An 18,211-nucleotide genomic window follows, 5' to 3' on the forward strand; every position below is an offset into this window, starting at 1 on the left:
GTATTTAGACTGTGTAAAGAGTTGAAGTGTCCCTGAAAAGTTATTTGAAGTCAGATGGACATCCCATAATAATCCCATCCCCATCCAAGTTCCAAACCCCCAATAAAAGAAAAAAAAACAAAGTTGCTGGGCGGTTTCCTAACTCTAATGTGCCTGTAGAAGTTAGGTGTGTGCCTGGCTGTGCATAGTGGGGAATCCCATTCACCAGTGGCTCCTACGGGGGATGCGCTACACTTAGATTTTCCAGCATGTTTTTTGTTAGCTAATTTTTAACTGCTCCAACACATAAATCTTTTTCCACCAAGGAGCTACAGCAACAAAACCTGTATACGTGTGCAGGTGTGCGAAAGCAAAAGACATTATTTAAGAGGCAGCACAGCATATTAATCCTTTGCCAAAACCAACAGCAATTTGCAAGACTAGCAGCAGAGGTGGAGGAAAGTTTTGGGGTTTATCCTGAGGGAGTTACTTAGCAAAGATTTCTTTCTTGTAGTGCAATAATACTCTGGGACATAGATCTTAATTATACTAGGTGCTATGGCAGGGAGAGAACATTCTTGAAAGGGGGAAGATGTATGCCACGGTTTCATCAAGACCGTTAACTACGCGATGCTGACTAAACAGATTCTGTGCTGTTAACTACCGTATGGTAGGAAAATTAAGACTTCAGAAGTTTTAGAGAAGTCTTAGCCTCTTGGGGGCCATGCCAACTGAGCAAACAGGGAGAGAGGAGACTGATCGCTTTACAGGAGACAATTTGCGATAGCATTTTTTACCTCATCCTGGAAGAACACTTTGTCCTATGCTGACATACGTTTCTGGTCTGGATTTTGCTGTTTGCTGATTTGTTTGCAGCAGATACTTTTTAAAGTGGACCAAGTATCAGATATATTTTTCATGCTAAAGTGTTACTAAACCCAAGACCCTGTATTCACTAAATCTGGTCCCCTACAGTACACAGAACATGGAAATGCAATTATTTTAGTAAATATAAACTGCTAACTTCCTTTTCTCATCAGCAGTATAGAATATATGTTCTAATATTTGAATCAGTGGTAAGTGTGCAATGACTAGGGTTGAGCGGACACCTAGATGTCCGTGTTCGACGGGTTCGGCCGAACTTTAAAAAAAAGTCCGGGTCCGTGTCCCTGACTTTTACCGAACTTTTCCCGGACACCGAACCCCATTGAAGTCAATGGGGACCCGAACTTTAAGGCACTAAAATGGCTCTAAAACACCAAAGGAAAGGGCTAGAGTGCTGCAAATGGCAGCAAAACGTAATTAAGAGCATGGCAAGTGCTCTGCAAACAAATGTGGATAGGGAAATAACTTAAAACAACAAAAAAAAACAGAAAAATAAAACAATGTTCTTCTTCATCTCTAAAGGACGAGGCCCATATGGAGTAGGAGGGAGGTTGAGGTGGTGGTGGATGTGGCGGTGACATAGGCGTGCGCACAGGGTGTGCTGGGTGTGCCTGGGCACACCCTAATCACCTAGGGCACATAGCATTGCCAGTGAGGAGATGGGAAAGATCTCCCTGGGACCTGCTCTGCTCTATTTCTCCTTGCCTACAGGTACATGGCCCCGATACATTACTCTCCCTGCTGGCAAACACATGCATGTGTATTTCAACTTTGGGGTGCACACCTTAATGCAATAGGCTGCGCACACCTATGGGCGGTGTAGGTGGAAGCGGCGGTGGAGGAGGACCAGGGCCGGATTAACAGCATCATGGGCTTGGTGCTGAGGATTTTGAAGGGCCTTAAGGGCCGTGCCTTGCCATGCACCCAGAGGAGGAAGGGTGCAGCCATGCATGCCTAATTCAACATGGGATGCTGTCTCTGAAGCCCATAAACACATCCATGCATCGCCAACTGTCCCTCCTTGTCCGGCCTTCACGCTGTGTGGGGAGGTTCTGAGGGTGCTGCCTGGGGAAGCGAGCATAGAAGCCAGACTTCTGTGTTTACAAGTGACAGAAGAGCGGTAACAGTGAATATGGCCAACCCGGGGCCTATATAAAAGGTAGGGGCCTGGAGCTGCAGCTCCAATAGCCCCTACATTAATCTGGCCCTGAGGAGGAGGACGAGGTAGCCAACACTGCTTCTTTTCAAAAATTTTAAATGAGGGTACACCCCAAAAGAGTGAGAAAGAGCAAAAATGGAACAATGGGTGGGTAAGGTCGGTATCCATTGCTATTCTGCATAAGGTACGGAAAAGTCCCGTGGGATCCATGCCTGGTTCATTTTAATGAACGTGAGCTTGTCCACATTGTCTCTGGACAGGCGGCTGCGCTTGTCTGTTATAACGCCCCCAGCCGTGCTAAATACCCGTTCAGATAATACACTGGCTGCAGGGCACGCCAGCACCTCCAAGGCGTAAAGGGCAAGCTCAGGCCATGTGCCCAATTTGGAGACCCAGAAGTTGAAGGGGGCAGACCCGTCATTCACTACATGTAGGCGTGTGCACACATACTGCTCCACCATGTTGGTAAAATGCTGCCTCCTGCTAAGACGTTCCATCTGAGCTGCTGGTGCTGCTGTTTGTTGTGGCGTGCTGACAAAGCTTTTCCACATTTCGGCCATGCTAACCCTGCCTTCTGAGGTGCTGGCGGTGCCCTGGTTGCGTTGGCGACCTCCTCCTCCTCCTCCTCTGCCTTGTGCTTCCACTGTGGCCCCGCTGTCAGATGGGAATGCCAGCAGCATGGCGTCTACCAGCGTGCGCTTGTACTCGCGCATCTTGCGATCGCGCTCCAGTGAGTGAATTAAGGACGGTACGTTGTCCTTGTAACGGGGATCCAGCAGCGTGGCCACCCAGTAATCAGCACAAGTTAGAATGTGGGCAACTCGGCGGTCGTTGTGGAGACACTGCAGCATGTAATCGCTCATGTGTGCCAGGCTGCCCAGAGGCAACGAAAGGCTGTCCTCTGTGGGAGGTGTATCGTCCGTGTCCTCTGTATCCCCCCAGCCACGCACCAGTGATGGCCATGAGCTGGCCTGGGTGCCACCCTGCTGTGAACATGGTTCCATCTCCTCCTCCAGCTCCTCCTCCTCCTCATCCTCCTCATCCTCCAGAACTGTGCCCCTGCTGGACAATTGCGTCCCTGGCGTTTGCGTGTGCAGGAACCCACCCTCGGAGCCCCTTGCGAATGACTGCCCTGAAAGCCTTGGAAATGTTACCTCTTCATCCTCCTCCTCCTCCTCATCCTGTGCCACATCCTCTTCCATCATCGCCCGAATTGTTTTTTCAAGGAGGCATAGAAGTGGGATAGTTAAGCTGAGAACGGCGTCATTGCCACTGGCCATGTTGGTGGAGTACTCAAAACAGCGCAACAAGGCACACAGGTCTCGCATGGAGGCCCAGTTATTGGTGGTGAAGTGGTGCTGTTCCGCAGAGCGACTCACGCGTGCGTGCTGCAGCTGAAACTCCACTATGGCCTGCTGCTGCTCGCACAGTCTTTCCAGCATGTGCAAGGTGGAGTTCCACCTTGTGGGCACGTCACATATGAGGCGGTGAGCGGGAAGGCCGAAGTTACGCTGCAGCGCTGCCAGGCGAGCAGCAGCAGGGTGAGAACGCCGAAAGTGCGCACAAACGGCCCGCACTTTCTGCAGCAGCTCTGACATATCGGGGTAGTTTTTAAGGAACCTCTGCACCACCAAATTCAGCACATGCGCCAGGCAAGGGATGTGCGTCAAACCGGCTAGGCCCAGAGCTGCTATGAGATTTCGCCCGTTATCGCACACCACCAGGCCGGGCTTGAGGCTCGCTGGCAGCAACCACTCATTTGTCTGCTGTTCCATGCTCCTCCACAACTCCTGCGCGGTGTGTGGTTTGTCCCCCAAACAGGCAAGTTGTAAAACTGCCTGCTGTCGTTTACCCCTGGCCGTGCTGAAGTTGGTGGTGAAGGTGTTACGCTGTCCGGATGAGGAGGCGGTAGAGGATGAGGAAGCGGAGTAGGAGGAGTTAGGAACAGGAGGCAAACTGAAGCGCCCTGCAATCCTCGGTGGTGGAAGGACATGCGCCAAATTGCTATCCGCCTCAGGCCCATCCGCCACTGCATTTACCCAGTGTGCCGTTAGGGAGATATAACGCCCCTGACCGTGCTTACTGGTCCACGTATCCGTAGTTAGGTGGACCTTGGCACAGATGGCGTTGCGCAGTGCACACCTGATATTTTCCCCCACTTGGTTGTGCAGGGAAGGGATGGCTTGCCTGGAAAAGTAGTGGCGGCTGGGCACGACGTACTGTGGGACAGCCACCGACATAAGGTTTTTAAAACTGTGCGTCTCCACCAGACGGAATGACAGCATTTCAAAGGCCAATAATTTTGAAATGCTGGCATTCAGGGCCAGGGATCGCGGGTGGGTAGGGGGGTACTTCCTCTTCCTCTCAAGTGTTTGGGAGATGGAAAGCTGAACGCTTCCACGGGACATTGTGGAGATGGTTGTTGGTGACCCAGGTGGTGGTGTTGCTGACAGATCGTCTGTTTGCGGGGTGGCAGGTGCCGGTATCACTACAGATGTGGCTGGAGCGGCCGAGACTGCAGCAGAAGAGGAAGCAGGATGAGCCAGAGACGTTTCTTGGTTTTGAAGGTGTGTACTCCACTGCAGCTCGTGCTTTGCACTTAGATGCCTGATCATGCAGGTTGTGCTCAGGTTGAGAAGGTTTATGCCTCGCTTCAAGCTCTGATTGCACAGGGTGCAAACCACTCGTGTCCTGTCATCAGCACATTTTCTAAAGAACTTCCACGCTAGAGAACTCCTTTGAGCTGACTTTGGTGCGCTCGTTCCCTTGCTGCGTTGGGCAGTAGCGGGCGTAGTGTCTAGGGCACGGCCGCTCCACTTCTGCACCCTGCTCCCTCTTCTGCTGTGCTGGTGGCTCTGTGCGACCACCGCCTCTTCCTCCAAACTACTCAGGTCACCTGCATGACGTTCATTCCATGTGGGGTCGAGGACCTCATCGTCCTCCACATCATCTTCCACCCAGTCTTCACCCCTGCCCTCCTTGTCGGTCTCCACAATGCTGAACGCCGCAGCAGTTGGCACCTGCGTTTCGTCATCATCGGAGACGTGCTGCGATGATCCTTGCATGTACTCATCTTGAGAAATAAGTGGTTGGGCATCGCTGCACTCAATCTCTTCCACTTCTGGGGCAGGGCTAGGTGGATGGCCCTGGGAAACCCTGCTGACAGAGTCCTCAAAAAGAATAAGAGACTGCTGTATGGCTTGGGGCTCAGACTGCTGGCCTGATTTGCAAGGGGGTGAGGTGAAAGACGGTTGGACATTGGCTGCAGGTGCCAACTCTGACCTTTCTGCAGTAGACTGGGTGGGAGACAATGTGAAGGAACTGGAGGCACTGTCAGCAGCAAACCAATCTACTATCGCCTCAACTTGTTCTGGCCTCATCACTTCTAGGGGCGTTTGATGCCCTACCAAATACTGATGCAGGTTCTGTCGCCTACTCACACTTGAGGAAGGTGTTTCACTTGTGCGTGTAGCTGGCACAGATCGACCACGTCCTCTCCTTGCAACAGGAGCTCTACCAGCAGCACCACGACCCAGGCCACGGCCCTTATTTGACGGTCTCCTCATATTTCTGTAATTTAAGATCTTGCCCTAGAAAGGTTTTTATTGAATAGCGGAATAGGAAATATGATCCAAAAAAGTGTATGTATCTCGCACGTACAAAACCACACTAGGCCCCAATTACTATTGTTTCTACCCCTAAAAGGATGGATGAGGAGTAGGAGGAGTATGGAACAGACAGCACCCTCAAATCTTCAGAAGTATGAGATGAACCCCAAAAACTTGGAAAGGTGGATCTCACACGTACCGACACAGACTATCCCGCAATTCAATTGATCCTCAAAGGTTTTTATTGAATAGCGGAATAGGAAATATGATCAAAAAAAGTGTATGTATCTCGCACGTACACAACCACACTAGGCCCCAATTACTATTGTTTGTACCCCTAAAAGGATGGATGAGGAGTAGGAGGAGGAGTATGGAACAGGCAGCACCCTCAAATCTTCAGAAGTATGAGATGAACCCCAAAAACTTGGAAAGGTGGATCTCACACGTACCGACACAGACTATCCCGCAATTGAATTGATCCCCAAAGGTTTTAATTGAATAGCGGAATAGAAAATATGATCAAAAAGAAAGTGTATGTATCTCGCACGTACACCACCACACTAGGCCCCAACTACTATTGTTTGTACCCCTAAAAGGATGGTTGAGCAGTAGGAGGAGGAGTATGGAACAGGCAGCACCCTCAAATCTTCAGTAGTATGAGATGAACCCCAAAAACTTGGAAAGGTGGATCTCTCTCACACGTACCAACACAGACTATCCCCCAATTTAACTGATCCCCAAAGGTTTTTGATTAAATAGCGGAATAGAAAATATGATCCAAAAAAAGTGTATGTATATCACACGTACACAACCACACTGGGCCCCAATTACTATTGTTTGTACCCCTAAAAGGCTAGATGAGGAGTAGGGGGAGTATGGAACAGGCAGCACCCTCAAACCTTCAGAAGTATGAGATGAACCCCAACAACTTGGAAAGGTGGATCTCTCTCACACGTACCAACACAGACTATCCCCCAATTTAACTGATCCCCAAAGGTTTTTGATTAAATAGCGGAATAGAAAATATGATCCAAAAAAAGTGTATGTATATCACACGTACACAACCACACTGGGCCCCAATTACTATTGTTTGTACCCCTAAAAGGCTAGATGAGGAGTAGGGGGAGTATGGAACAGGCAGCACCCTCAAACCTTCAGAAGTATGAGATGAACCCCAACAACTTGGAAAGGTGGATCTCTCTCACACGTACCAACACAGACTATCCCCCAATTTAACTGATCCCCAAAGGTTTTTGATTAAATAGCGGAATAGAAAATATGATCCAAAAAAAGTGTATGTATATCACACGTACACAACCACACTGGGCCCCAATTACTATTGTTTGTACCCCTAAAAGGCTAGATGAGGAGTAGGGGGAGTATGGAACAGGCAGCACCCTCAAACCTTCAGAAGTATGAGATGAACCCCAACAACTTGGAAAGGTGGATCTCTCTCACACGTACCAACACAGACTATCCCCCAATTTAACTGATCCCCAAAGGTTTTTGATTAAATAGCGGAATAGAAAATATGATCCAAAAAAAGTGTATGTATATCACACGTACACAACCACACTAGGCCCCAATTACTATTGTTTGTACCCCTAAAAGGCTAGGAGTAGGGGGAGTATGGAACAGGCAGCACCCTCAAACCTTCAGAAGTATGAGATGAACCCCAACAACTTGGAAAGGTGGATCTCTCTCACACGTACCAACACAGACTATCCCCCAATTTAACTGATCCCCAAAGGTTTTTGATTAAATAGCGGAATAGAAAATATGATCCAAAAAAAGTGTATGTATATCACACGTACACAACCACACTAGGCCCCAATTACTATTGTTTGTACCCCTAAAAGGCTAGGAGTAGGGGGAGTATGGAACAGGCAGCACCCTCAAACCTTCAGAAGTATGAGATGAACCCCAACAACTTGGAAAGGTGGATCTCTCTCACACGTACCAACACAGACTATCCCCCAATTTAACTGATCCCCAAAGGTTTTTGATTAAATAGCGGAATAGAAAATATGATCCAAAAAAAGTGTATGTATATCACACGTACACAACCACACTAGGCCCCAATTACTATTGTTTGTACCCCTAAAAGGCTAGGAGTAGGGGGAGTATGGAACAGGCAGCACCCTCAGACCTTCAGAAGTATGAGATGAACCCCAACAACTTGGAAAGGTGGATCTCTCTCACACGTACCAACACAGACTATCCCCCAATTTAACTGATCCCCAAAGGTTTTTGATTAAATAGCGGAATAGAAAATATGATCCAAAAAAAGTGTATGTATATCACACGTACACAACCACACTAGGCCCCAATTACTATTGTTTGTACCCCTAAAAGGCTAGGAGTAGGGGGAGTATGGAACAGGCAGCACCCTCAAACCTTCAGAAGTATGAGATGAACCCCAACAACTTGGAAAGGTGGATCTCTCTCACACGTACCAACACAGACTATCCCCCAATTTAACTGATCCCCAAAGGTTTTTGATTAAATAGCGGAATAGAAAATATGATCCAAAAAAAGTGTATGTATATCACACGTACACAACCACACTAGGCCCCAATTACTATTGTTTGTACCCCTAAAAGGCTAGGAGTAGGGGGAGTATGGAACAGGCAGCACCCTCAAACCTTCAGAAGTATGAGATGAACCCCAACAACTTGGAAAGGTGGATCTCTCTCACACGTACCAACACAGACTATCCCCCAATTTAACTGATCCCCAAAGGTTTTTGATTAAATAGCGGAATAGAAAATATGATCCAAAAAAAGTGTATGTATATCACACGTACACAACCACACTAGGCCCCAATTACTATTGTTTGTACCCCTAAAAGGCTAGGAGTAGGGGGAGTATGGAACAGGCAGCACCCTCAAACCTTCAGAAGTATGAGATGAACCCCAACAACTTGGAAAGGTGGATCTCTCTCACACGTACCAACACAGACTATCCCCCAATTTAACTGATCCCCAAAGGTTTTTGATTAAATAGCGGAATAGAAAATATGATCCAAAAAAAGTGTATGTATATCACACGTACACAACCACACTAGGCCCCAATTACTATTGTTTGTACCCCTAAAAGGCTAGGAGTAGGGGGAGTATGGAACAGGCAGCACCCTCAAACCTTCAGAAGTATGAGATGAACCCCAACAACTTGGAAAGGTGGATCTCTCTCACACGTACCAACACAGACTATCCCCCAATTTAACTGATCCCCAAAGGTTTTTGATTAAATAGCGGAATAGAAAATATGATCCAAAAAAAGTGTATGTATATCACACGTACACAACCACACTAGGCCCCAATTACTATTGTTTGTACCCCTAAAAGGCTAGGAGTAGGGGGAGTATGGAACAGGCAGCACCCTCAAACCTTCAGAAGTATGAGATGAACCCCAACAACTTGGAAAGGTGGATCTCTCTCACACGTACCAACACAGACTATCCCCCAATTTAACTGATCCCCAAAGGTTTTTGATTAAATAGCGGAATAGAAAATATGATCCAAAAAAAGTGTATGTATATCACACGTACACAACCACACTAGGCCCCAATTACTATTGTTTGTACCCCTAAAAGGCTAGATGAGGAGTAGGGGGGGTATGGAACAGGCAGCACCCTCAAACCTTCAGAAGTATGAGATGAACCCCAACAACTTGGAAAGGTGGATCTCTCTCACACGTACCAACACAGACTATCCCCCAATTTAACTGATCCCCAAAGGTTTTTGATTAAATAGCGGAATAGAAAATATGATCCAAAAAAAGTGTATGTATATCACACGTACACAACCACACTAGGCCCCAATTACTATTGTTTGTACCCCTAAAAGGCTAGGAGTAGGGGGAGTATGGAACAGGCAGCACCCTCAAACCTTCAGAAGTATGAGATGAACCCCAACAACTTGGAAAGGTGGATCTCTCTCACACGTACCAACACAGACTATCCCCCAATTTAACTGATCCCCAAAGGTTTTTGATTAAATAGCGGAATAGAAAATATGATCCAAAAAAAGTGTATGTATATCACACGTACACAACCACACTAGGCCCCAATTACTATTGTTTGTACCCCTAAAAGGCTAGGAGTAGGGGGAGTATGGAACAGGCAGCACCCTCAAACCTTCAGAAGTATGAGATGAACCCCAACAACTTGGAAAGGTGGATCTCTCTCACACGTACCAACACAGACTATCCCCCAATTTAACTGATCCCCAAAGGTTTTTGATTAAATAGCGGAATAGAAAATATGATCCAAAAAAAGTGTATGTATATCACACGTACACAACCACACTAGGCCCCAATTACTATTGTTTGTACCCCTAAAAGGCTAGATGAGGAGTAGGGGGAGTATGGAACAGGCAGCACCCTCAAATCTTCAGAAGTATGAGATTGTGTTCACTGTACCCCACAAAGATTGAGTTCACTGCACCCCACAATGATTGTGTTCACTGCACCCCACAAAGATTGTGTTCACTGCACCTCACAAAGATTGTGTTCACTGTACCCCCCAAAGATTGTGTTCACTGCACCCCACAAAGATTCTGTTCACTGTACCCCACAAAGATTGTGTTCACTGCACCCTAAAAGGATGTTGTTCACTGCACCCCACAAAGATTGTGTTCACTGCACCCTAAAAGGATGTTGTTCACTGCACCCCAAAAAGATTGTGTTCACTGTACCCCCCCAAAGATTGTGTTCACTGTACCCCCCAAAGATTGTGTTCACTGCACCCCACAAAGATTCTGTTCACTGTACCCCACAAAGATTGTGTTCACTGCACCCCAAAAAGATTGTGTTCACTGTACCCCCCCAAAGATTGTGTTCACTGCACCCCACAAAGATTCTGTTCACTGCACCCCACAAAGGATTTTGTTCACTGCACCCCAAAAAGATTGTGTTCACTGCACCCCAAAAAGGATTTTGATCACTGCACCCCAAAAAGGATGTTGTTCACTGCACCCCAAAAATGATTTTGTTCACTCCACCCCAAAAAGATTGTGTTCACTGCACCCCACAAAGATTGTGTTCACTGCACCCCAAAAAGATTGTGTTCACTGTACCCCCCAAAGATTGTGTTCACTGCACCCCACAAAGATTCTGTTCACTGTACCCCACAAAGATTGTGTTCACTGCACCCCAAAAAGATTGTGTTCACTGCACCCCAAAAAGGATGTTGTTCACTGCACCCCAAAAAGGATGTTGTTCACTCCACCCCAAAAAGATTGTGTTCACTGCACCCCACAAAGATTGTGTTCACTGCACCCCAAAAAGATTGTGTTCACTGCACCCCAAAAATGATTTTGTTCACTGCACCCCAAAAAGGATTTTGTTCACTGCACCCCAAAAAGGATGTTGTTCACTCCACCCCAAAAAGATTGTGTTCACTGCACCCCAAAAAGATTGTGTTCACTGCACCCCACAAAGGATTTTGTTCACTGCACCCCAAAAAGGATGTTGTTCACTGCACCCCAAAAAGGATTTTGTTCACTGCACCCCAAAAAGATTGTGTTCACTGCACCCCACAAAGGATTTTGTTCACTGCACCCCACAAAGATTGTGTTCACTGCACACCAAAAAGGATTGTGTTCACTGCACCCCAAAAAGATTTTGTTCACTGCACCCCAAAAAGATTGTGTTCACTGCACCCCAAAAAGATTGTGTTCACTGCAGCCCAAAAAGATTGTGTTCACTGCAGCCCAAAAAGATTGTGTTCACTGCAGCCCAAAAAGATTGTGTTCACTGCAGCTCACACACAGAAAAATGGATGTGGATCACTGACACCTGCCTATCTCCAATCCCACACCACACAGCAATATCGATTGTAGTTTGTAGAACACAGTTTCCCTAAAATTCAGCAGACTCTGTCCCTAACAGGATTGAGAAGAGATCGTAGATCAGGATTGAGTGCAGATTCACCCCACCCCCCACACAGCAATATCGATTGTAGTTTGTAGAAGACACTGACCCTATAATTCAGCAGACTCTATCCCTAAAATGCCTACAACTCGCCCTGCCTAAACACTCCGACCTGTCCCTCAATTCTATCCGGACACAAATGTTTTTTTCCTGCCTATCTTTCCCTAATCAGCAGCCAGCACATTGATGTGTGCTCTGTCCCTTAGCTAAGCAGCAGAATGACGCTGCTGCGGCGGCTGCCTCGAACTTATAAAGACTTGGTCACATGCTTCAGACGGCCAATCACAGCTACTAAGACATTTGCAGGCATGGCTGGGATGGCTTAAGGCACACCAGTTAAACGATTGTTGATTGGCTGTTGAAAGCCCGCCATGAAAAGAGCGCCAAAGCATGCAAAACCCGGAAATAAAACGACCGAACACGGATTTTTACCCGAACATACAGTAAAGTGTCCGTGTCCGTGTTCGGGTAAAAAAATCCAATTATTCGGTACGAACACGAATAATACAGTCCGTGTTCGCTCAACACTAGCAATGACATGAATATGTACATGTATGATGATCTGTGAATACGATATTTTTGCATATTTTGTGTAGATATGCAATGCTGTTTTTTAATGTTACCTTTCTATGCATTAATTGTATGTCGTTTATGTTACTGTCTAGAACCATTTAAGAGGTCACTACTATCCTTGGTCCCCGAAGAAGCCCACTACATTGGCGAAACATGTCGGACCCTGGTGACCCCATTATTGTATCTCTTGGTTCAGATTATTATTATGTGTAATTTATGTACACTATTTTATTATCTGATGCCCTTTTGCATCTATGGCTTTAATGTTTGATCAACTTGATATGTAATAAAATGTATACTTTTTAAATCGTTTTGGTCTCTATTATCTATTTTTTGCCAGACAAAGCACTGCCTTCAAAGTCCCATTTCTTGGTGGTTCTATGACTGTATTTGGTTGATACAGACATTCAACACCTTTCGCAAACAGTTTTTCAATTAGGGATGTGGCAGTGATTACTGGCTGAGGGTGAACCAGTGTCGGCTTTTTAAAACAAGTAGATATACATATATCAAACTCAATTGCCAATGATATGTGGCTAATAACGACATTGGGCAACCTAACAAGGGGAGGGGGGGTTAACATATCTATGTAATGTTAAAGAAACCCCAATTATAATAAGAATAATACAAATGAAATGCTAAAATAACCAAATATACAACATAAATATTATCACATACATATGTAAAACTTGTCATATAAAAGCATTATTATTAGTTCCAAACAAAAAGGAGAAAAAAGATAAAACACCCCTTGTACAAAAAATGTCTATACAAATATATAAAAACACATACAGTTTATCTTACAGAATACTAAGAGCATAACGTATGATGAAAAAATAATAATAATAAACACGAAAGGAAATGTCACACATAAAAATGTGTGACATCCCATTAAAAGTTGAGCCCATGAGGCTTTCTGGTGTTAAGAATAAAAATCCAAAAAAAAACTTTTTTGCATGACATCATAAATTTGTCTCCACCTCTCCTAGGAATCACTAGTTTATAAGGGACTAAACCCACTGCTGGGGAGACCTAAAGTGGCTGGGATTGGGTCCCTTAAGAAACGGTTGGGTCAGTGGATAGATCATCAGCTACAGCCCCTTGTTCTAGGTTTGCCTGGATATCTCAGGGACACAAAACAACTGCTAACTGAGGCACAACATATTAAGTGGAATAAGGATTATTTTTGGATTACATGTGATGTTACTAGTCTGTATTCATCCATCCCCCATAATCTGGCAATCCAAGCTTTTTCCTATTTTTTGAAGCACTCTTTGATGCAGTGAAGGTGTTCTGTCCCCTTAGCAGAAAAACACCTCCAATGCATAATGTTTCCACCTCCATGTTTGACGCTGGGGATGGTGTTCTTGGGGTCATAGGCAGCATACCTCCAAACATGGCGATAACAAGAGGAGTTTGTGGGACTTTAAAGGTGCACAATAATGAATATATTTAAATATAATGATGGAGAAAAATCATTTTCTTTTTACAAAAAAATATATCATTTTATTTAATTCAAGTACAGACATATATCTTTAAAAAACCATAAAAAAAGAAGGAAATAGAAACACTTGGTGGTGTCAGCTCAACATGTTTCACCATGAAAAATGGCTTCTTTAGGAGACTTATAGACATCTTTACAAGTGAAATTCTGTATACAATAGAAAAAATACATATAAGAATCTTTGAAAAATTACATGGATAAATTACATAAATTGCAATAATGTTCATTCATTAATTACAAAAACAATGAAGTATACCTCAAAAGAGTTGGATTGTGTCTCCTGAAGAAGCCATTTTTCCATGGCGAAACATGTTGAGCTGACACCACCAATTGTTTCTCTTTCCTTCTTTTTCTTTTGTTTTTTTTTTTTAAGATATATGTCTGTACTTGAATTAAATAAAATGATATATTTTTTAAAAAAATAAAATTATTTTTCTCCATCATTATATTTAAATATATTCATTATTGTGCACCTTTAAAGTTTCACAAACTCCCCTTGTTACCGTATATTTACTATTTAAGGGCTGTGGTGCATTTGAAGTATTCTCCAGCAAAAGAAAAATTAAAGGGAGATTGACAGTTATTTTGTGCTTCTTCCATTTGCGAATGTAATGCTCCGGCGTTTGTTTAGTGAACTGGATTTGCAGCTGCAGAATTTCCACTCAGTAGTCGTGCAGAGATGTGTTGAATCACCATATCCAACTCTCCAGACTCATCATTGTGGCCCAGCCTGCCTCAGCATGCAGATATACAGGCACTCAGATAAGATGTTCCTGGAGTGATAGGTTGTATACGATAGTATAGAGGTGATGTGCTGAAAGGACAGGCGTGAGTAGTGATAGCAATGATAGGCACTCAATAGTAATGTTCAGGAGTGTTAGCAGATGGTGATAGATAGTATGCAGATAGGTTAGCAATCATGTACAATTAACAGGTGGTAGGGGACAGAAGATGAAGTGTACAGGAATCGCTAACTCAGTGCAAGGATATAGATGGTAGTAGACTCAAGAGCTAGCAATCTATGTAACAGTGCAGATGATAGAAATAGTAATGCATAGATAGCAACAGTCTTTAGTATACAAGAGTAGATAGTGTAAGTTGATAGGAAGGAATCCCCTGCGGGGTACTTATCACTAGTTGGTTTTAGAGAGATGAGGGGTCCGGTAATGAGGACGGAGAAGGATCGGTAGCGAGATACAGGATCCGTAGCGAGATACAGGAAATAGCTGGAAGCTTCGGCAGCGTCAGACAAGGCTGTGTAACAATCGGTTTGCACGAACACCTTGTGAGTGAAAACCGGCGATTGAAATAGCCGCTCAGAGCGGCGCCTAGTGATGACGTCACGAGATTTAAAGGGACAGGTAGCTATATGCGGAAGAATTGGGCTGGAAGGGTACCGAAGGTACCAGAATCTTACAGCGAATAGTTGCACCAACTGTTGTCACCCTCTCACCAGGCTGTTTGGTGATGGTCTTGTAGCCCATTCCAGCCTTGTGTAGGTCTACAATCTTGTCCCTGACATCCTTGGACAGCTCTTTGGTCCTGGTAATGGTTTAGAGATTGAAATCTGATTGATTGGTTGCTTCTGTGCACAGGTGTCTTTTTTACAGATAACAAGCTGAGATTAGGAGTACTCCCTTTAGAGGAGTGCTCCTAATCTCAGCTTGTTACCTGTATAGAAGACACCTGGGAGCCAAAAACCATGCTGACTGATATGGGATCAAATACTTATTTCACTCATTAAAATGCAAATCAATTTATAACTTTTTTTAAATGAGTTTTTCTGGATATTTTTGTTGTTATTCTGTCCCTCACTGTTACAATAAACCGACCATTACAATTATAGACTGATCATTTCTTTGTCAGTGGGCAAACGTACAAAATCAGCAGGGGATCAAATACTTTTTTCCCTCACTGAAAATGTTTAGTTTTGGTTTAAAACTGCTTTAAAAAAAAAAAAAAAAGCTCCAGTCTGACCTGTAATCATGACTCCACCCTAAATGTATAAGAAGCTGCAACCTATTTGTGGAGAAATTCCACATTCCGAAATTCAACAAGAGCCGTTCTCCAATTAAGGGTAATTATTCCCATTTTATGTTTGATTCACTGTAGTAGGTAAAGAAATTAAACTGCGTTTACCAAAGCTGATTTTGTTGTAGTAATAAAGTCATTATTTTCTATTCATTTCTGGGGGGAGAAAAAAAGAGCAAACCAAAGAACCCAGTGATTACATTTTTCTCAGTAATGTAGAACATGCATATTTAAGTCACTGGGAAGCTGCCAGACTTAATAGCTTCACTTATCTTTAAATTAGAAATTTAGTTAAACAGTTAAACTCTGGTCTTCGTCAGCTAGGATTCCAGGACCATGCCGAGTCTCCTGAAACGCTGCCAGACTAATATAGCAATTTTCTATTAAAACATTCTGTGTGACAGTTATAATTGTGGCCTTTTGTGTGTTTTGATGGGGTAATTTTAGCACGTGCTAACATTGCTGCAAGGAAATATTTTTCAGGTAATATACGGAAGCTCTGGTGATGTGATTGGTGAATACCAACTCTACTTATAAATGAAGGGGACGTCTGAATCCAAACCAAACCCAGTTACGTTCTCAGAGAGGAGCACGGACCCACATTTGGACACCAGATAATTTGTAGCTTGCTGTTTTAAGATGTAACTTCAATTTTGATAAGGAAAGAACCCACAAGGTGATCTACATCGACCGCAAAGATTTTAGCAAGCATTGTTGCATTTTCTACCTTTTCCTGTTCTGAAGAAATAGCTGTTTGCTTCAGAATTGAAGACAGAGGCCGGGTTCACACTGCTCCGACATGGAAGTTGGGTGACTTCCGATCTGACTTCGTCCTACGACTTTCATGCCCGACTTCCAATGCGACATCAATGAACGGGATTTGACTGTGATCCGACAATACCAGGCCCTTCGAATCTGGTATGAATCTTGAGGGGGGAACCCCAAGTCAAAATAAAAAAAAATACCATTCCAGGCCACATGCCCTCTACATGGGAGGGGGGGGGAGCTCTTCGGCCCCCACCGCAAAGCACCTGGTCTCCATGTTGATGGGGACAAGAGCCTCTTCCCGACAACCCTGGGTGGTGGTTGTGGGGGTCTGCGGGCAGGGGGCTTATTAGAATCTGGAAGCCCCCTTTAACAAGAGAGCCCCCAGATCCCGGCCCCCCCTCTATGGGAATGAGTATGGAGTACATTATACCCCTACTCATTCACCCAAAAAAAAGTGTTAAAAAAAATAAAATAAAGTACAAAGGATTTTGACAAAGGTTTTTTTAAAAGTCCTTTGTTAAAAATGAAGACTGTACCCTATCATAGCTCTGTGTCTTCTCCCTCCACTGCTGTCTTCTTCCTCCGGTTCTTCTCCCTACATTGATGTCTTCTCCCGACCCTAGCTCACGCAGTTGTGCCAGCTCTGTTCTCTGACAGTTCTTATATAGTCATGGGAAGTGGCCATCCGGTGACATCATCCAGAGACCCCACCCCCTGTGAAATTACTGCCCCATCATGCCCTGGGTGGTGATGTCACAAGGGGGCAGGGTCTATTGATAATGTCAAAAGATGGCCACACCCCAAGGCTATATAAGAACTGGCAGAGAATGGGGCTGGCACAACTGGGGGAGCTAGGGTCGGGAAAAACATCAGCAGAGGGAGAAGAGCCAGTGGAAGAAGACACCAGCAAAGGGAGAAGAACCAGAGGAAGAAGAAGGCAGCGGAGGAAGAAGACACGGAGCTATGATGGGGACATTCTTAATTTTTATTAAAGGACTTTGTCAAAAACCTGTGTACTGTAATATTTTATGTTTGACACTTTTTTAGGTGAATGAGTAAGGATACAATATACTTCATACTCATTCACATGGGGGGGGGGGCGGTATCTTGGGACTCCCTTGTTAAAGGGAGCTTACAGATTGCAATAAGCCCCCTGCCCGCAGACCCCCAAAACCACCGCCCAGGGTTGTCAGGAAGAGGCCCTTTTCCTCAAGGTGCTTTGGGGTGGGAGGCGCAGAGTAGATACCCCCCATGTTTTATTTTGGCGTGGGGTTCATCATCATCTTAACTGATCCGACGTGTGGCATGCAACTTGTGCTCTAAGGATCTTGAAGAGAAACCCCACGCTAAAGCTTAAAAAAAAAAAATGGCATGGTGTTCCCTCCCAACTCCGTACCAGGCCCTTTGAGTCTGGAACAGATCTTGAGGGGAAACCCCACGCTAGAATTGAAAAAAAAAAAAACGGAGTGGGTCACCCCCCCCCCCCCCTTTCCCCCCATGACCATACCAAACCAAAGGTATCTGGTATGGTCTTCGGGGGGGACCCACACTTTTTTTTTTTTTTTTACGCCCCCTAACACAGCTAAAACCTGGCGATTCCCATCATATTTATCCAGCAACCAGGACCTCCAGAATACCATCAAGGAAACCTGGGCAGAATTTATAGTAACCGATGCTCAACATACTAGTAATCCCAACCTGCTTTGGGAGACAGGTAGACCTAAGTTACGGGGAAGATCATTGCTTTCTCTGCAGAATACAAAAAAAAAA

This window comes from Pelophylax lessonae, assembly GCF_965119305.1.
Source record: "Pelophylax lessonae genome assembly, chromosome: 11".
NCBI lineage: Eukaryota > Metazoa > Chordata > Amphibia > Anura > Ranidae > Pelophylax > Pelophylax lessonae.